Source organism: Neopelma chrysocephalum, unplaced genomic scaffold, assembly GCF_003984885.1.
Source record: "Neopelma chrysocephalum unplaced genomic scaffold, ASM398488v2 Primary Assembly neopelma1_97102, whole genome shotgun sequence".
NCBI classification, from domain to species: Eukaryota; Metazoa; Chordata; class Aves; order Passeriformes; family Pipridae; genus Neopelma; species Neopelma chrysocephalum.
In genome coordinates this window covers 2,328,022-2,343,985 of record NW_020925744.1, presented here as the reverse complement: position 1 = coordinate 2,343,985, position 15,964 = coordinate 2,328,022, and the positions used below count along the sequence as shown (strand labels likewise).

General features: G+C 42.1%; 1 long non-coding RNA gene and 1 other non-coding gene across 2 annotated transcripts; both read left to right on the top strand.

Annotated features, from left to right (window-relative positions):
- The first annotated feature begins 14,135 nt into the window (after nt 1–14,135).
- Nucleotides 14,136–15,714, top strand: LOC113961216. The gene is made up of 2 exons (XR_003532245.1): nt 14,136–14,432; nt 15,452–15,714. It is a non-coding gene; the product is annotated as an uncharacterized LOC113961216 (long non-coding RNA).
- LOC113961334 lies at nt 15,102–15,230 on the top strand. Its single transcript, XR_003532272.1, has one exon. It is a non-coding gene; the product is annotated as a small nucleolar RNA SNORA47 (small nucleolar RNA).
- Nucleotides 15,715–15,964: the final 250 nt, after the last annotated feature.

The following is a 15,964-nucleotide window of genomic DNA, read 5'->3' as shown; positions in this document are numbered from 1 at the left end:
ACTTGGGAGGCTAAATCATCAGAACTGAGCAATGTGGCCTGCTTGAAAGAAAAGCCACATCCACAGGTGCCAATCTACAGATCTATGGATTATAATTCTACATAGCCAGAGGTAAGAGTGCCAATACGAAAGGCAGTGACTAGTGCAAAACACAATAGGTGGTGCAAAACTGCATAGCTGGGACTATCTGATTGACATCTGAATCTACATTTACACACTAAAAATGCTTTTGAGGTTTTAGATGTGTAAATAGGTCTTTACAAAAGAGTTAACATTTTATGGAGGGATGCTCACTTACTAGGTTTTTATTTCTCAGTAACAGATGTGGCACCTAAATCAGTACTGCAAGTTGTTATATCAACCTCCATATCAGGCTCAGATTGAACAGGGGCTGCCAGGGACACGTTCTCTTCTGATTAATATGAAGATAGTATTTTTCTTTTTTCTTTTTTTCTACTATTCTAGCTGTGTTTCTACAAGAAAAATGTGTGCTGCACAGCAGTCAGCACTTCTCAGCAGGAAAAACTAAGACCATGAACACAGAGATATATGAAATCAGAGAAGAAATGGAAAACATGAATAAGAGACATAAATTAGAAAAATAATTTAGAAAAAAATCAATTTTCTAGCAAGTTCTACTTAGTCTCACAGAACACACTGAAATGAAATGAAAACAGGGAGTCCAATTTCATCAAGATGCAAAGGTTGCACTGTATGAAAGCCAGTGGCATTGTATGAATTCATTTAATTCTGAAAAAGTGTTCAGAAAAGTAATTTCAGAAAAGTAAAGGTTTCTGTTGCTTTTGCAAATGTCTGTAGCAGCTGAGTCTGAGAGATGGACTCAGGATGAGGTTTATGCTTAAAAAAAGCCCACCCAAACACAAGTGTTCTAAAACTTACAGTTGAAGGCAGAGAGCACTTCAAGAGGCAGACTGATCTGACCTGACCTGACTGACCAGCTGATCCCTACCTAAGTGTTCCAACAACATAGCTAGGTTGCTCCTGTACATGCCTCCTGCAGCACATAACAGCAGTTAGAATAGGGCAGGAAGAAGCTCCTGAACATCTATCCTGGCCACCTTCTTGGAGGCAGGACCTCGTACAAAACAAGAACTCACTGGGAACAGCTGTCCAACTTGCTGTTATAAACGTGCACTCAGCCTGGAGATTTCATGACACTGAGCCATGGAGGGGGAAAGTTTTTCAAATCCAGTTATCTTACGCTGTACATTAGGCTGATTTGTACTCGTTTCTCCCCTCATAGATTTCATAGATAACTGCTTACCATCCTCTTCAACATCATGCCTGCAAACATAGTCCATGCAGTCTTCTTTTTTTAAGGACTAACAAATCAAATTCTTTAGCTTGACATCCCAGCCATGTTTTCCAGTCCTCTAGTCATTCTTGCTATGGTCCTCCAGACTACTTCCAGCTTCTGTCACAGTCCAAGTTGGGTGGTGGGGATAAATGGAAAAAGAGGTTTCTAAAGGCCAAATGAATGCTCAGGCTGTTTAGATGAAGCTGTAAATAATCAGGAAAACCACTGCCATTTACTTGAGGAAATCAGCCTTTGCAGAATTTCTAGCACTCTTCCTACATGCAGATCAAGGGCTTTCATTCTGCAGAGGCATGAGGGCAGAGTGTGTAATTCACTCTTCCAATCTGAGGAAACCTAGGTCTCTTGTTCCTCTGACCATCAGCCGGACAGGCAACCGAATTTTCAGCTGTGACTTCAGTTATAAAGGGGGTTGAAGCCACCAGTCTGGTTATAACAGATTCTTTGCACACCTTCATCTTCCTCTGCCTCAGCTCCCAGTAACAGCCCACGCCAGGCCAGAGCAGAAATATTTTCTGCACCTGAGAGATGTTGTGCAGGTGTACTCCTCTGTGCCATTACTCTGATCATAATCCCAACTGATGTGGCCATGCTGGAAATAAAACAGTCTCCACCTTTTGCACTCCTGGTGATAGTGTCGGTACCTATAGGAATGAGGAAATTGTGTGCCAGTGCATAGCTGCTGTATGATCCCTTTTGACATGAAGCAACAAGGAAAAGCACAGAGAATATTCAGTGCAGGGGAAATCTATCCAGTGGGAGTTGCAGTTCTCAAGGTTGGAATTTGGTCAAAATACATCCATGTGTCCTGAAAACCTTATGGAAACTTTAACAGCCCAAAGAAGGTAAAATCTTGGATTTTCACCTCTTCTGGAAAGACTGCAGCACAGTAAGACACTGGCCATTTATTGATCAGAGATTGGTTTTGTACATCAAAAGCACTAAAGCGAGTTCACTGATTTTAAAAACATGAAGAACTAACAGGATGGTCAACCTGGCTTCACTAAGGGCATATCATGCCTGGCAGATTTGATGGCCTCCTATGATGAGGTTACAGCATTGGTCAGTAAAGGAACATCACTGGACTTGTGCAAAGCATTTCATACTTTCCTACACATCCTTGACTCTAAAATGGAGAGACCTGGATTTGACAGGTGGACCACTCAGTGGATAAGGAATTGACTGAATGGTCCCACTGAAAGAGTTGTGGTCAATGGCTCAGTGTCCATGTGGAGAGGAGTGACGAGTGGTGCCCCTCAGGGGTCTGTATTAGGACCAGTATTATTTAACATCTTTGTCAGGGACATGGACAGTGGGATCAGGTGCATCATCAGCAAGCTGGCTGATGACACCAAGATTTGTGGGGTGGTTGACATGCTGGACGGGCCTCAGCATAAGAAAGACATGAACCCGTTGGAGGAGGGCCAGAGGAGGGCACAAAGATGACCAGAGGGCTGCAGCACTTCTCCTACGTGGAAAAGATGAGAGTTGGGGTTGTTCAGCCTGGAGAAGGCTGTGGATATACCTTCCAATTCCTAATGGGGGCCTCCAGGAGAGATAGGGAGGTTTTTTTAATCAGGGAGTATAGTGACAGGACAAGGGGGAATGGCTTTGAACTGAAAGAGGGTAGGTTTATATCAGATCTAAGAAAGAAATTTTTTTACTGTGAGGGTGGCAAGGCACTGGCATAGGTTGTGAAGGGAAGTTGTGGATGCCCCATCCCTGGAAGTGTTCAAGGCCAGGTTGGATGGGGCTTTGAGTAACCTGGTCTAGTGGAATGTGTCTTTGCCTATGGCAGAGGCATTGGAACTAGGTGATCTTTAAGGTCCCTTCAACCCAAATGTTGTCACCATTTGCTGCAGCTTCTTCAGCCTCATGTTCGCGCACTAGTTGTAACTGCGTTGCTGTAGCAAGGGTGGTGCAGTGCAAATAGCATGTGAATCCCAGTCATGAAAAGGGCTGGTCCAAGGAACAGCAGGGGAGTTTTGATGCAGGCCAGAAGATGTGAATAGGAGTTGTGAGTGGGAAAAGTGAAGACAAAGAATCTGATCCAGTAGCTTGCTAGCTGAGTACATTCCCTGTGAAAGGAGGGAAAAGCTAAGGACTCTGGAAATAAAGAGGGCACAAGAATATAATGATACATTAAATTGTGAAGCATGAAAACTTCATTGAAACAACACCATTAGCATCATGCAGTTAAGCATTCAACAACTGGAAACTATAGTTCTTGCACTTCTGCAGCACTTGAGAGCCTTATTGTAATGTTAACAACATAGTCTTCGTGTTGATTTTGTATGGGATATAGCAGTGTGCTCAGCCATGTTTTGGTCTTGGTTACTATCTCCCATTCTGAGAATCTAGGGCTGGGGACCTATTTCTTTTCTTCTTAATGCTACCATAAATTCCATTAGCATTAAACTCAAAGAGGAGTCATCATAAAAAAGTCAAAAACCAAAAACCAAACAGATAGAAGCATCAATGAAATAATACCCTATTCTTATAAAATTGGGAGAAACAAGTGGCAAGTAGCTGGGAAAGCTTAAAGTGAAGACTGCTATCTTCACTTTGAAGAAAATTATTTTTTACTCTAAATGAGCCTTGTTGATTCCAAAATATACTTTGTAAAATCATTGCTAACTGTCAGATGATTGAGTTATTCCAGCTGAAACCAGTAAAAAAAAAATTGTGGCACTGCAGCTGATGACAACAGTTAGGTATTTCAAGGCTCTAGACTATTTTCAACAGTATGTAAAAGAATATAAAACACGTAATTACTCAAATGAAAAATACACAATCTGAAATATGCAGTGTTTTGAAAATCAGCAAGTATCCTGACACCTGTAACATTGCTGCAATATGGCTGGTACTATGATTATGCCAACTATTAGTGCAGCTGTCACCCGAAATGCTGAATACAAACAGTGGGTAAACACTTTAGTTTAGGTGAGCAAACATAGTGGGGCTTCTAAATCAATGACAATAGAAAGATCTTCCTTGGCTAGTTGCTACAGTGCCCCACATATAGTTTGGCAGGAGGATGGTACTGTGAAGGAGGAACACATTTCTCAGTTTGGGATCATGTTGTTCCTGTAAAATCTGACACAACCATTTTAATTTCTCCTCCAGCTTGAAGAGTTAGGGAATGTGTATATGTGTGTAGACTTCTGTACCAACACCCATGCCATTATCTATTTAGTAACACTGGCCTATGAGCATCAGAGGTCGCATGCACTCACTGAAGTCATGGTGACATCCCAGTTCAGACTTCTATCCTTACATCCCAAAATTTGCAGGCTCCTCCTTCAAGCTGTCAAACTGAGGCACACTGTCTATATCCACGTCTCAATAACAGAAACTTCTTTCTTTCAAAGGAAAACAAATAAAAACTATGGTGAACCAAATGACATGACTCATTAGTTAAAGTCCCCCAAGAAAACACACTCTACCTAAATCAGTTTTGACAGCTATTAATAACCCTGCCAGCTGTTACAGGAGGCCTTTGAAACGTACTGAGATCTCAACTTAAAGGTCTCCTGATAATGCATCCACTGCAGCACTTTAGAAATGAGCCTTACACTCAGTTAAGCCTTTTTAATCTTTATTTGTAATGACTAAAGTGATTTACCTAGGCTTCAACAGTTCATTAGTTTTAATGGTGGATATTGGGAACTGGTATATTACCACAGCCAAGTGTCAGCAGTATCTAGGGGAAAGAAAATACTTTACTGAATGCAAGTCACAGGACAGTGAGGAAAGAGATGAGTATCATGTCACATGTTGTAGACAGTTATTGAAACATTTTTGCAATGTTCCACCACCACTTGAATAACTCCAAATAAACAGTTTTGGAGGAACCAGCTAACCTTGGTTTTTGCAGAAGGCCTGAGGAAGAACAAGTGGCAGCTTGTTTGCACTTCCAAAGTGTGAAGATTACGTGTTTAAAACCAGGTTCAGTTTTCACTCAGCTCTGGCTGTGGCAAAATTCAATGTAAATAGGCATTCAAACAAGCAAGGTGCAGATTTCAACCACCATCCTAGTGGCAGGGTCTCTGCAGGGTGTCAGATGTACAGATGTGGGAAAGAAGATAAAGGTGAAACTCACAGTCATCTTTCACATGTACTTCTCTATCAAGTCAAAACATACAGAGAACATCTCAGTTTGTAATAAAGCCCCACATATTGCAAATTCACCAGAAAATATATCCTTCTTTAAATATCTCCCAAGTCTGACACTAAAGACATGTAGTGGATAAAGCTATTTCAAGGAACTTGTGATTTTCCGCCTCACGTGTACTGTGAGCACGTTCCAAGTCGAGTCTTTACTGTATAAAGACACAAGTCTCAAATGAAGCATTTATATGGCAAAATGAAAAATGGAGCTACTGTGCAAAAAAAAAAAAATCATTCTTTTCAAGAACATTCCAGTTGTAGTCTCCTTCTTGTCAAGCACTTTAAACAAGCTCTAAAATGCAGGGAAACATACCTCAGATACGCCTCAGTAGAGTTTTCCCTGCCACTGTCTTTGTGGAGGATCAGTGCACCTACAACAGACTAAGCAACTGTCTATGTTGCATGCAGACCTGTTTCTGAGCAAGAGTCTGGGGACATCAGGACTTTGTACAACAGAGAATACCTCTTTAAAAATCATGTGACAAGATGTCAAAAAGCCAAAATGGTCCACTGCTGTGCCACTTACTGATTGTATCACTTTTCTTTTTAACCTATTGTTTCTTTGTTATGCTCCATAGAGAAATGCTGGACTTGCAAGATTGCCACCATGCCAAAATTCCTGTTTAATATTTACCATTCAGACTCATCACATGCTTACAGTTATTCTTGCAACTTAACCTCTGTTGGGTCATGATTCCCAGCCTCAAGGATAGCTGGTGGAGGGTAGAGTGCACAGCAGATTTTTCCTTGCTGGCAAGTCTTAAACTGCCCACTCTTCTTGGGCTTTTTGTTGGTTTTCTTGCTATTGTGAGTTCAAGACTTCTTTCTTCCTGCCTAGATGTGCTTATGGCCTCCATCCCTGTAACATCCAAATGCCAATCAGTTCTTCACCGCACCTTCTGTGGTTGCAGAGCAGTTGAGGTTGTAAAGAACCTCTTGAACTCATCTTGTCTGGTACCCTGCTCAAGCAGGGCCACATAGACCTGGTCGCTTTTTGAATATTTCTAAACAGGGAGAGAAAATAAATATTATTATTTCCATTGTGTAGCTAAAGAATCAAACAGAAATATTAGGGATTTGCCAAGGAAGTTACAGAATTGAAATTCCATAACTTTGATTCACAATAAGCCTTATTCAACATCACTGGGCACTTATGACTATTCTTGCCTGCTGGTGGTATGGCCTGAATAAAAAGGATAAAAGGCTGATAAAAAAACAAACCAACCAACCAAACCAAACCAACAACAACAACAACCAGTGAGCAGTGTGGTAATTCAGTTACACATCACAGTTTTACTTAACTAGCACTTTGTTTGTTTGCTTGCTTTTTGATGGGTATAAAGTGGGTAAAAGAAAAATCTGATGATCTAAAAGAAGAAAATTTAGCCAGGGGAAACAAAAAAGGACAAATAAGGTGAAGAACTGTAGGGGAAAATATTGAAGATGTACAGGTGTTAGTGCAAGACCCAAGGTGTTAAAAAATCTAGGTTGGCAGCCTGTGAAGACTTTTTAACCTCACAAAGTCCAGCAGCTGAGGGTTGACCAAAGCACAGCGTTTGCAGCAGCAACCAGGCTTGACTGAAGACTGCCAAGACAAGGCCAGTCCACCATTGTCCTTGGATAGAAAAGAGAGTGCAGAGGAAGGGAGTTAAAAGGAAGGGAGAGCAGGGGGAGGCTGAGGAGTAGGGGCCGTAAGGCATTTCCAACAGATTAGTAGGTGAAACAGGTGATTTTAGGAAATCTTTGTTGAAAAGCAATATTAAGGTCTGACAGTTGAATATTGTTTGGAGTCTAAAGCTGTCGTTGTTAGCATATTTCAGACTCAATCCCCTATCTTCATAATGGGAACCAGTGCAAGTAAGGAGATAAATTCCAAAATTCCTGTAGGATGTATATTGAGCCATTGGAAGAATTTGGGAGGAATCACTGGGGGCAATCTAAGTAAAAAGACCTTTTTGAAATATTGTCAGAATTGGTGGCCTTTATATATTTTAGATGATGGTGAAAAATGACCTCCACAGGGAAGTCTAAACTATAATATTATTTTTCAACTTATGTTATTCCTCTGCAGAGAGCAGAAATAGGACCAGGCAGCCCACAGGAATCGGGATTAGGATTAGATGATTCTGGGATTATAGCTGGGGGGTGTGAAAGACCCCAAGGAAGGGATAAGTAACAAACATCGTGGTCAAACTTTGGCACAGAGTGGTAGGAGAAGGAGTGGGATTAAGACCAGAGCTCAAACAGCAGAGGCAGGTCACATGCTAGTGCCCCTGCGCCAGGTAATAACACCTACAGGCACGCAGGCAAGAGTGAAAGTACCCTTTTCGGCCGGTGATTTGAACAGCTGGAATGCTGATGAAATATAGAGATCTGATTAAGGTGGGATTACAAAATGCTATCCCTAAAGCAGTGAACTGGTGGGCAGCCTTGTATGATGTAAGGCAGGGACGAAATGAAACCCCCACAGAGTTCTTGGATAGACTGAGGGCTGCCATGAGAAAATATACTACCTTAGATCCATCATCAAAAGAAGGTAAACTACATTTGGTGGGGTTATTAATGGGACAATGTAACCCTGACATCAGAAAAAGATTGCAGAAAATAGACCACCCTGCTAATAAAGATTTAGAGGTATTAATGAATGAAGCCTGGAAAGTGTATAACAACAGAGAAAAGAGGGAGTGTCCTACTCGGGCAAACAGGAATTCGGGGGGGGCTGTCATAGCCCACCAAGACAGTGATTGACGGGGACCAGCTGGTTTTTCCCTGGCAGACCCGCTGGTTACAATTCGGCTAGGGGAAGAAGAAAAAAAAACTGGATTTTTTGATCGACACTGGAGCAACATTTTCTGTTTTAAATCAGGAATTGATACCTAAAACTGATAATTATGTACAGGTTGTTGGTGCCACTGGCCAATCAGAAAAAGCTTTCTTTTTAAAACCACTAAAGTTTAAAATTGGGAAACAAATGGGATTGCATCAGTTTTTGTATTTGCCTTTATTGAGCAGAGATTTATTAGAAAATCTGGGAGCTGTAATAGAATTTAAACAAGGTAAAATTGAATTCAAAGTAAAGGAGGAACAATTATTGGCAGCTCCGAGTTTAGCTGTGAGCTGCATAGAACCAAAACCAAACAATCTGAATAATGACCAAATTACAAATCAGGTATATCCCCTGGTGTGGGCCACTGACATACCAGGTAAGTCAAAATGGGCAACCCCTATTCAAATAGAATTACAACCAGGAGCTAAGCCAGTGGCTAAGAAACAATATCCACTGAGGCTAGAAGATAAAAAAAGGGGATTGAACCAATAATTGAAAACTTTCTGAAATTAGGGCTGTTGATAGAGTGTGAATCAGACTTTAACACTCCAATCCTTCCAGTGAAGAAACCAAACGGGACCTACAGGTTAGTACTAAATTTAAGAGCAGTAAATAAAATAACCAAAACTATACATCCTGTTGTAGCAAATCCTTATACACTTCTGAATAAATTAAGAGACAATTTGATCTGGTTTACAGTGTTGGATTTAAAAGATGCCTTTTTCTGTCTACCCCTAGCACAGGAGAGCCAAAAGATTTTTGCCTTTGAATGGGAGTCTGTTAACAGGGAGAAAAATACAAATTACATGGACGGTCTTGCCTCAAGGCTTTAAAAACAGTCCCACAATTTTTGATGAGAGCTAGAACTATGACAACAGCCACCGGGAGAGAGGGCGTTCTTCTGCAATATGTAAATGATCTCCTAATAGCAACAGAAACAAAAGAGGACTGCATTCAATGGACAATATCTCTCTTAAACTTTTTGGGTTTAAGTGGTTATCGAGTGTCTCAACAGATAGCTCAGCTGGTCCAGGAGAAAGTCGTGTACCTGGGATATGAAGTATCAGGAGGACAACGATCCCTGGGGACGGCAAGGAAAGAAGCCATCTGCCAGACACCCAGACCAGAAACGGTGAGAAGCCTCCGAGCCTTCCTAGGAACGACAGGTTGGTGCCGCTTGTGGATATATCAGTATGGGATAATTGCAAAACCTCTGTATGATCTGCTAAGACTGAATAAAGATCACATAACTTGAACCCCCGAGGCAGACAAAGCCTTCAAAAGACTGAAGCGAGAACTCATGAGGGCTCCGGCGTTGGGTTTACCTGATGTGACGAAGCCCTTCTGGCTGTTCTCGCACAAGCGTCAAGGAATGGCTTTAGGGGTCCTGGCTCAACAACTGGGGCCGCTAAAAAGAGCAGTGGCCTACTTCTCCAAGCAACTAGATGAGGTAAGCAAAGGATGGCCTACTTGCCTAAGGGCTGTCGCACAGCAGAAGCCAGAAAGCTTACTATGGGACAGAAAATGACTGTGTTGGTATCCCATACTGTATCTGCAGTGCTAGAACAAAAAGGGAACCATTGACTGTCACCTTCCCGGTTCCTGAAATACCAGGCAATCCTAGCTGAATCTGATGATGTAACCATTCAGGTGACTAACACTGTCAACCCAGCTTCATTCCTAGAAGGAAAAACCTCAGCGGAACCTGTTGTACATGACTGCTTGGAGACCATTGAAGCAGTGTACTCCAGTCGCCCAGACCTCAAAGAAGAACCACTTCAGGATGCAGATGACTGGTTCTCGGATGGCAGCAGTTTCGTGAAACAAGGTACAAGGATGGCTGGCTACGCAGTGACTACAACAGAACAGGTAATTGAATCCAACCCTTTACCTGTAGGAACTTCAGCTCAGAAAGCAGAACTGATAGCTCTTACCTGAGCTCTTGAACTGGCAAAGGGAAAGCGAATCAACATCTGGACTGACTCTAAATATGCCTTTGCTGTTGCACATGCCCACGGAGCGATCTGGAAGGAAAGAGGACTATTGACCACTCAAGGAAAAGCTGTTAAACATGCAGAGGAGATCCTGCGATTGTTAGAAGCCGTCCAACTCCCATTACAGGTGGCTATAATGCATTGCAGGGGACACCTGAAAAGCAACACCGTTCCAGAAACAGGAAACAGGAAAGCTGATGCAGAAGCCAAATTAGCAGCTGCAAGAGGTACTGAACAACCAGTAGCAGCTTTAGTACCAGAAGGACTGGACACAAATCAACAGGTAGAGTATCAGGAAACAGATTATCAGTGGATACACAAAAATGGAGGTAAGCTGTTAGACAATGGATGGGGTCAATTGAAGACAGGTCAGTTAGTATTACCAGAAAAATTAATATGGCAATTTGTGAAAACAGAACACGATAAAACTCACTGGGGTTTGGATCCACTCTATCAACACTTAAAAGCTAGGGTAGCTGGACCAAATTTGTTTACCACAATAAAACGAGTCACATCCCAATGTGAACTTTGCCTGAAAAACAATCCAAATACCAAACTTAAAATTAACCCAGGAGCAATAAAAAGAGGATGCTTTCCAGGTGAGATTTGGCAAATTGATTTCTCTGAACTTCCAAGAAAAGGGGGGGGTATCGTTATTTGCTAGTTTTGACTGACACATTTTCTGGTTGGCCAGAGGCGTTCCCATGTAGAACAAATAAGTCAAGAGAAGTGGTTAAAGTCTTGCTAAATGAGAATATACCACGATTTGGAGTACCTAAGAGTATCTCTTCAGGTAGAAGTTCACACTTCTGTGCAGAAGTGGTACAAGCAATAAGTAAAGCATTGAAAATTGATTGGCAATTGCATACGCCCCACAGACCCCAAGCAAGTGGGCAAGTAGAAAAAAAATGAATCATCTCATTAAACAACAAATTGCTAAAATATGTCAGGAAACAAATCTTTACTGGTACCAAGCTTTACCTATTGCTTTAATTAGGCTAAGGGTCAAGCCAAGGTCAAAAGAGAAACTGAGTCCATTTGAAATTCTATTTGGCAGACCCTACATGATGCAAACTGTGAATAGTGAAGCTGTAGATCAAATTGGTAATCAGTATGTGTATGATTATGTTATGGCTGTAGAAAAAAAAAACAATTGCAGAAAAATGCTACAGTGGTGTTAGAACACCAACCTAAACAGCCTGATTGAAAGTTACATCCATTCAACCCTGGTGATCGGGTATATGTTAAGAATCTTTCAGGAGATCCACTACGGGAGAAATGGGATGGACCCTACCAGGTGCTGATGACCACCTTCACAGCGATCCGGGTGAAAGAGAAACCTACGTGGATCCACTACTCTCGAGTCAAGAGGGTTCCAGAAGAAGCATGGACCTCGGGAGAAGAACCATCTACTATTAAACCTCCTCAATGCTGATCTTTGGACTGATAAGTACATTGGTTTTAGGTCAAACTCTTGCCCAAAATCCATTATGGTTACAGGCCTACAATGGGAGTTCTGGTTTGCGAACTGGTGTACTAAACCTGCTCAATATGACTCCATCTGAAACGGGTGAATACAATCCATCTATCATAGTCCTCCAAGGAACAAAAGTGTTGGATAATTGGGAACGTCCTGGTAACTCATATGATGCAAGTGTCCTAATAGGAAAAGTTGGAGACCAAACTCGAATTGGATGTAAAAATGTATAAACCACCCTCATTAATTGATTGGTCACCCAAAACTATCATTTCCATAATAAGACTCACCTACCCGCATAACTTTAGAAATGTACTCAGTAAACATGAATGCAATTCTGATGAATGTTGGCACACCTTCACTCTAAATAGAACAGTTTCTGGGATATGTCAATGGACAACTAAAAAAGTGTATATAGTCAGGAGATTTATAATTAAGGCTACATCAAGTATCCCAACTACTAAACCTCCTGCCACATCATTGACTAAAGCCACCACCACCTCGACAACTTCCCCGAACTGTGGGAATAGAAAAATTATCAAGCATGGTGGCAGTTAGTGAATTTCACTTACAATACATTAGGAGCCATACACCAAAACATGATTGTCAGACCTATTGACCATAATGTTTGGGCAAGTTATGATCACACCAAGAAAAAGTGGCAGTCAGTTAGTACCGAGGCTTGTACTCCTAGGGGACAATTAAGATATATCTGTGAAAATGCTGTAGTAAAAAGGAAGATTTATGCTTAGATACTGAGAATAGTGTGTGTACCTTTGAAATGCCTCCCCATGCTAAAGTCCAATCACAAGTCTATTACGTAGAAAATAGGTGTGCATGTGTTAGGACCTTTTGTGTTAATTTTACCGTAGATACTTGTCATGAAGTTACGAATGGTACCAATTTTTACAATTGATTGAAGCTGATTATATGATTTACCATGATGTGCCAAAATTACAGACAGGAATGAACATTAGTCTTTTCAAAGCAATGCTTAGACATCCTGACATAGAAAAACTGGTCCAGGAAGTGAACAGAACAACTCGGCAAATGCTCTGGCAAGTGGAACATGACACAGAAAACATAAAAACTGTTTTAACCAAAGTGGAAAAGGTGGGAGAACACCACTGGTGGGACATCTTTATAGGATACTCCCCCGCAGCATCACAGGTGTTTCACTACTTAATACATCCAGTAATAGTTGTTGTAGCCAGTATAATACTGATGATGATCTTCAATGTTTGGCTATGGTACAAAGTAAGTACTACATTTTAAAAGATACAAATAGTGTGGGCAGTGATGCATATCTATCAAAACCCATTAGAACTTGATGAAGGAATTCGTAAGTTATAAGTAAAAAGGGGGGATTGAAACAGGAGGGTAAGCCCAAAAGAGTTAACTAAGAAACTTGGGCTTGCTAGCAAGTTACTTACATCCAAAATGTTCTGTTCTGTTAACTGGACCAAAGCTTAACAGAGTGCTAAGGTACATGTAATGGGCCTAGATGTAATAAATTAGGATTCAGTAAGCTAAAGTAGACATTTGAATAGGAGAAATAGGCCAGGAGCCAGGGCTTTCTCCAAGCTTGAGCGAGCGGGTCAAGAACAATGGAAAGGAAGAAAGGTCGGACTGAGGAAGATGACAATACGCCCCCTCCCCATGGGATGAAGATCAGTTGTACCCCTAAAATTGGGGGCCAAGAGAAGCGCCGCCCCAAGCTCCGCCTGAGCTCCACCTATACTCCACCTGTTATCAATATGTATGAATAGATGCTGTAATCACTTGAATATGCATTTGATCACACCTGAAAAATTGTATAAAACTGCTGATTTTGTGTGAAGCAGGGGAGCAAGTTTTTCCAGCAATAGCTGGCTTGCTCCCAGCGCTGCTAATAAATACCTTTGCTGCTTAAAGATAAAAAGTCTCTGAGCAGTTTCTCAGACCGATTTTTCGGATTCATAGGAGTCAGCTTTTCGTGGGATGAAGTCCTCTGAGGCTACTGCTGGGCCGGCTCCTCCGGGCATGCCTTTCTCAGAGTCACTCCCGAGACTCCACTCGTTCATTCTTAGGATCATTTCTGATCCTAAACGTTAAACAGTCTTGTAGGCGTATTTTTAATCTAGTATCTGTAGCTCTCGTTTTCTTTTGTGTCTGCCGAGCCTTTGGTCACTGACGGACTGCCTACTTCTTCCGCTCCTCCTGAGCTGCAGCGGCCACCTTCGGGCCACACGCCCATTCTCTGCCTTCTTCCAGCCCGCCAGCCGAGAACACGGCGAGGCGGCCCGGCGGAGGCGGTGCCGGACTGCGCGGGCCCCGCTCCTTCCTCGCCGCCCCCGCGCCGTGAGACGAGACAAGATGGCGGCAGTCGGGCCTGGGCCGGGGGAGCGGCAGGCGGGCAGGGGGAGCGGCAGGCTGCCCGGTGTAGCGCAGGGAGCCGGGCCGTAACCCGCGTGTCTTCCCTGCTTTATTAACCACGGAGCTCGAGGAGCAGCAGGAGAGGCAGCGTGCGCCCTGTTTGCAGCCCTGAAATGACACCGAGACACTTGAACGCGGGCGGACGGGAGAGGATGGTGCCCTGATGCGCTGAAGGGCTGTACCAGCATCAGTACTACAGAAAGCAGCACGCAGGTACGTGCATCGACAGAGAGGCAGTGTTGGATTAAAATAAGACGCAGATGAAACTCGTTTATAAAGCAGAAACTTGATGAGAAGAAACCCCCACATTCAGTGGTCAGGGTCTTAGAAATACAGAGAAGAAAGTCCGTTGGTAGGCACCTTTCAGTACCTCTTGTTTGTAACAGGATTCTGTTTTTGTGATCTCTTCCTGCTGCTGTGGATTTGTTACTAGCTGGCAGAAAGCCCCAGTCGAGTACCCTTCTGACAACCAGTTACAGCAGCAAAGGGCCTGTTCTTGCTCAGACAAACTCCAGTTTCATGTACGCTATGTTTTGTAATAGTAGTTCACATGTATATAGTTCAGCGCCCCCACTGGCATACGTTTAGTCCAATGGCTGTTATGCAACGACTGCGCTCCCTGTTTTTATGTGCCAGCTGGATTGTTCAGCACTTAAGAATGTGCCTACTCTTCTTAATTTATTTTAAATTTCAGAAAAATGTTTGGTAAGTTGGCAAAATTGACTGTTAGGACTACAGGAGACTGTTTATATAAACTTCAGAACTTTAAGATTATATACATTAGCAGTATTTATATATGAAGCAAACTGCTAAAACTTTTGACTTTGGATGTATCAAAAAGCAACTCTAAGTATCGTAAGTTAGAAAAAACAACAGGATGGTTGGAGGACTGAGAAGGTAAGACAGCTAAACTTCATGCTGTATTTTACTGGTTATAGCCTCCAAAATTATAATAGTGCAAGGGCAACTCATGTTCCCCTCCTGACATGAGGGAAAGCAGTACTGCATTTGCACATAAGGCTTGCGCACAGCACTGGTGGCTTTCACCTCATTCATTTATAATTAAAACTTTCTAAGAGGTCACTAAGGTAAGAGATGAAAAACCCTGTTTAGCTCAGTACATGTCTTCCTACTCAGTAAAGGTACATAATGCTTGATGACGGTTAGTAAAATTTTTAGTTGTTTTGTTAACAATCTGTGTATTAATGGCACTGCTTTTTCCACTTTCCTAGGCAGCAGCAGGAGAGAAAGGGATTTATCATAGCAACACTGAACCAAGACTACGCCTCAGCTCTTTATATGGAACTGCTGACAGAGGAAGCTGCAGAACTGAAAGCAGTCTGTCCTTGACTGCATGAGACCATGCCTCTCACAGAAGGCAAATGATGTCTTACTTCAAAAATTTTATGAAATGCAAACTTATTGATTCACTTTTCTTAGAGCTGTTGCACTTGAATAACTGCGTAAGGTTAAGGTTCCTACTCACTTCAAATTACGATTTACAGTTTGATTTGCTCTGAAGACTACAGAGGTCAAATAAAAAAAAAAGGCAAAAACTTTTCTTTTGGCATACAGGCTCTTTCTTCCTCCTACTACAGGAGAGCCTTTTTAGATACATGGTGAACTAAAACTTAACAAGTACAGAACAAAACATACCAAAAAACATTTTTTCACAGAAAAAAGTAGCCTCTGAAAACGTGAAGTTGTCAGTAAAAAGGAATACAACAGCAAAGTACATAATAGAG